Here is a 5,390-nt window from a genome sequence, read left to right as displayed (position 1 = left end):
TGGTAGAGACACATTATACATGTATGGAGGCAATTGAACCTAGAGTTCAATGGATAACTCTTATGGGTTATGAAGTAGATCCATTTGTTGCAACATAACATGTGGATGCCATACTTGGTTTTGAGAAGGATCTCAATGTAGAAAGATGGGGAACTTATCAAGAGAAATCTCAAAAGGTATGGGAGGAGCAGAGAAGAAGTTCAAGGAAAAGGAAGGTGTAGAAAATAGTTGATAACATTGTAGAGAAAGAAGGAATTTCTAAAGAGCAAATGGAAGAACGTAGAAAAAAAAGTTAATCTATGCAATCGAAAGCAAAGGTTTCTACCCCTATGATGGTACAAGGTGAAGCTATTATTGAGCTTGAACCTTTAGACATACCAGACTCACTTACTCTAGTGGTCTCATCTACAAATATTTCTCCTACATTGTAGAGAGTAACAAGAAGATTATCAAAGAGAACACCACCTACAAAGGTTGTGAAGGGTGAGGTCTCAAAGGTAGATTTAATTGCTGAAAGAACTGTGAGGCCTACAAGAACACCTAGACCTAAGGCTATGTTGGCAAATTGGCTAAGGATAGTTGACAAGGCTGTCATTAATGGAAAAATAACACAAATTTTGAGGTAATTAAATCAAAAGACAAGTTTAGCTATAGGATACTTAGAAAGTTGTCTAAGTATAATAGTAGTAAAAAATAAACAGTCATACAATTTTTTTTAGTGAACTTCACATAAGGCATATGAAATTAGACGATCTTAGAAGAAGGTAGTATGGACATCATAGATGATGTGTGTAAGGCTACTAAAGTTTAAGATAAGTTTTGAATAAGTTTGTTAATCTCAAATTGGCTTTGACAAGGCATTAACAAAATACTTAGCCATTATTCAACAAAATTACACTACAAGCCAAGTGATTAGAGCAAGCCAAGAAATCAATGTGAATTGAGTGATCAAGGCATGTCAAGCATCAGTTGCCAAACAATACACGCTGAGTAATATACATAGTCAATGCTGAGAAGATAGTTAGTGCCGAGTCACTCATAAGATGAGTAAATAGAGTATGCTAACTCATTCAGAAGATGAATTACAACATTGAAGATACAGTGAATGCCAAGCATTAGTGACTTCAATTGCCGAGTGAATAGATTTGGACATAATTTTTTGTAATGGCACAAACTTCTATGTAAACCATTTTTGGGTTGACTTAATAATTGTTTTACGAATCGCTATCTAGCGCATGCAACCAATCAAATTGAGGGATGTTCTAAGTGAAAAAATGGATCAACCAAAGCCATTTATTCTAACCTAACCATAGCCAAAGTTTGTGTTTACTTAAGGAGACAAACCCTAAATAGTTTGTATTGCATGAAGGAAGAGAAGGAGACACAAGAGAGATGAATGCTAAGTACAAAGAGCATTCATGATGGCTATGGAGGTTGTGACAATCTTATGAATTGCAAAATCAATTAGAGAGAATAGAGAAAAGTAGAGAGAGGACAAAGGAAACATATCTGATTAGAAGGATCAAGTACACACTAGGAAAGAGAAGATTTGACATCTAGCAATAGAGTGTTAACCGAAGGATCATTGTGCTAAATTATTCCAACAAGCAATGTAGAGAAAATATCCTAATAGAGTAGTCTTAACAAGCTTGTGTAAAACTCTTAACCGAGTACTTGTTTTATTGCAAGTTTAAGTCCTCTAACAAGGAACACTTTTAGCATGGTGTTTAAATCCTTTAACAGGGTGAGACCTAATAGTCTTTGTAAGCCTTTAATAGGGCAGGCCTATCATAGGGTAGATCATAGTTATTATAGTCAAACTTCTTGTAGCTTTAATTGGCTACACTTTATCATTGCAACCATGAATATTTGTGTGTGTTATCCCCACCCTAGTTTTACCTTCTTATCGGAGGGTTTAACAAATTTATTGTGTTATGTGTTATTTGTTTCATGCTATGGATGAGCATGTGTAGTTAGCTATTTCAGTTTACATGTTAAATTATAAGATGTATGTATGGTGAATGTTTTATGGTTAAAGTTTTGCAGTACTAATTCACCACCCCCTCGGTAGAGTTTACTTTCCCATTATTATTTCTAAAAATTGGTATTAGAGCCTTGTTCTTTGGAAAGGAAAGCTTTATAACTATGAGGAAAGATCTTGAAGATGGAAGTCTACAATTTGGGAAAGACTATTGAGAACTAGAAGATTGAAATCCATCTTGCCCTACACCAACTCATGGAAGAAAGAGATGAACTACAATGTTCATTCAGGAGAAGGAAAGAAATATCTATTGAGAAAAAAGATTCTCATTATTAAGATAGAGACACTATTGAATTGTTTGCAAATGGAAAATCAAGTGAGTTTGATGCAGCTATTGCAGATCTGATAGAAAAGAATGGTACCCTAACTAAAGAGGTCAAAAATCTTAAGATAGAACAAGAAGTCCAATTAGTATTTCTATGTGAGGTGATCGAGAAGAAGAAGAAATTCGAGGAGGACAAAGTCATTATTGAAAATGACAAAAGAACATTGACCAACAAACTGTAAGAGAAAACATCAAATGTGTAAAAGATTCCTAACATGCAATTTGATACAATGAATCAATTGATGATTTCCAATCATGAATTGAATGGAAAATATATTGAGATCACAACCCTAAAGTTATAGAATAAACAAATGAGGAATGATTTGAGAAAAGAAAAGGATTTTGCTAAAAGTTTCAACAAACCTAGTGAAGCCATCAAATACTTTGAGAAATTGATGAGATTTCCTAGATCTAATAATGATACTATTGGATTGGGATAGACCAAAATCGAGGAAGGAGAATCATCTAAAAGTGGTGAACAATGAAACAGCAAAGGTAAGAACTAAAAATCCACTTGTTATAATTGTGGAAAGTTAGGTCATACAAAAAATGTTTGTAGGAGCAATAATGCAAATTAGAACCCTAAGTAGAAATTCAAGGGTTATTGTCATAAGTGTAACAAGCAAGTATATCAAGCACATGAATGAAGAACCAAGATCTTAAGCATAGAAATATTTGAAGGATATTGTCACAATTGTTAGAAGTATGGACATGAAACATATGAATGTAGATATAATGCCAAGTGGACATCTAACAAGCAGACAAAAGTACAACAAAATGGAAAATCCTACAATTGGGATTACAATACAAGGTACACTTGTCACTAATGTTAATAATATGGACATGTTCCCAAGAATTGCATTAGAACACATTTCAAAGGAAACTACAATAGATGGTTGAGTGAGACTACATGCTTTAGCTTTTTGAAGACTGGTCATATCAACATAAATTTTCCAACTAGATCACCAACACCAAGTAATGGAAACAATAAAGGCAATGAAAAGGTCAATGTTGAGAAGGTCAAAGTGTAGATGAACAAGACATGGAAGAAGAAGGAATATTTCAGCACATTAAGTTTAGATGAGGTCACTTCATCCAATGGTTTAGGTGATAACATTACCTCCAACTAGGGAATCAAAAGCATGTGTGGACTGATATTTCAATAATATATTTTACAGCAGTTCTAAGAATCTAAGTTTTGAAAAGATTAAAAATGCATGAATTAAGATGCAATGTATTGGTTTGAACTTGGAATAAATCTATAGCTTTGTTAGTTTTCATGTTGTTGCTGAGCATGAAAGGTTTCATAGTTACTACTAAGAGTGAAAGTAATTTCGGTCATTTTCGTGTAATGAAGGTATGCTAGTATTGGCTGAGTTTGCTATGTAAATTGAGAAAAGTGGAAATAATGCATATGCTGAGTGAGTTGGAAACCCTATGTTGACCGAGATTATAGCTATGTAAGCATTAAGAATTTATTGCAGAATTGGAAGGGTTATATAATTGTTTCTTGACTCATTTGCATTCACCAACAATCAAAGAGAGCACGAAGAAAAATTGCAACGGGAGATTCTTGCATTTGTGAACTGAATTCAACTGAAACTCGACATATTCATAACATTGGAAAGGTATTTTACTAGTGTTCAGTTTCATTGTTTGAATTTTTGTAAACCCTAAGTATCAAATATGGAAGCTACCTCTTCTACAAGTGTTAGGAAGGAAGGAAGGAAAGTAAGTGTTTAATGTGAAATCAATTAGTAATGATGTAAGACAACCACCTTTCCGAGCAATACCTGAAATTGCCTATAAAGGAGACTTGTCTAGTGCACTATCGATGATACCAAAGGTTCTTATGATTTAGGATGTTAGGTGAGTATATGATTCATGGAGATAAGGGATTTGTATAGTCAACTTTGTGTAGATGGAATCTTAAGGGAAGAGAATAAAAATGTAGAAAAGAAAGGGTTGACCTATGCCCTAGATTTCCCTAACATATTCAAAACTAAATGGATAAAGATTCTGCTTAGTAGAATATTTGATGACTTTGTATGGTTGGAAAATGGACCAATTAAGATCACTAAAAGCATCATCAACTAAGTGACATGGTATCCTACCTTATACAGACCCAAGAGCATGTGAAATGATTCAAAGGAGATAATTGAGAAGAACACAGGTGTAGTATTGAGAAAGAGGTGTCTATAGTTTCTATCTTAGACCTACTAATTGACCTTGTCAAGTTGCAACTTCAACAATTATCGGAAAACTTGGAGGCAATAAGGAAAAAAAAGAGTGCATCTTGTAAATTTGATTCTTTACTACTTTGTATATTCTTTTATGTGCAAAACACATTTCCTACATTTGGAAAAGTTGCTTAGAAGAACAATAGGTCTATTACAATACATATTGTAGAATTCATAGAGTAACTTGGAGATAACTTTGAGTCATTGATGACTAGTTATTTTGAGGATTTTAAGAAATCCATGAAAAAGAGACGAAGGATTCCTGTGTCACTAGTGGAGAAACATTACAATGATGTTTTCTTCTTAGTGGATGCAGATTATACATATGTGCAGGAAACTATTCCTAGGGTCAAATGTCTTAATACCTTGCCATATGTGATCAATGTTGATGAGGCATCTACAACTATCACAACTCTACTAGCCAAGGAAATAGATAAAAGTGCCACCTCTTTTGGAAACTCTGAGGAAGCCAAGTCCAGAATTACTATTGCCTTGAAGACAAATTCTATGGTAAGGAAGAAGAATAAACGTGTGAAGAAGCTTAAAGAGAGATTTGGCAAAGGGGGAGAAGAAGATGAAGATGAAGAAGAGGATGAAAAAGTCCATGTCCCTTTGGAACTCACTCAAGGACAAGGAGAAGATGATGAAGTAAATGAAGAAGGTGTCAAGGGAGAAGAAGTTGATGAAACACCCAAGCCTACTGAGAAGAAGAAGAGAAAAGATAAGGAGCCTGAACTGGAGAAACCTAAGAAGAAGCTTGTGAAAATTACACAATAGAAGCCAA

The sequence above is a fragment of the Cupressus sempervirens genome, chromosome 11, assembly GCF_028749045.1.
Source record: "Cupressus sempervirens isolate cs-2001-9-10 chromosome 11, ASM2874904v1, whole genome shotgun sequence".
NCBI lineage: Eukaryota > Viridiplantae > Streptophyta > Pinopsida > Cupressales > Cupressaceae > Cupressus > Cupressus sempervirens.
Note: the sequence above shows the minus strand (reverse complement) of the source record.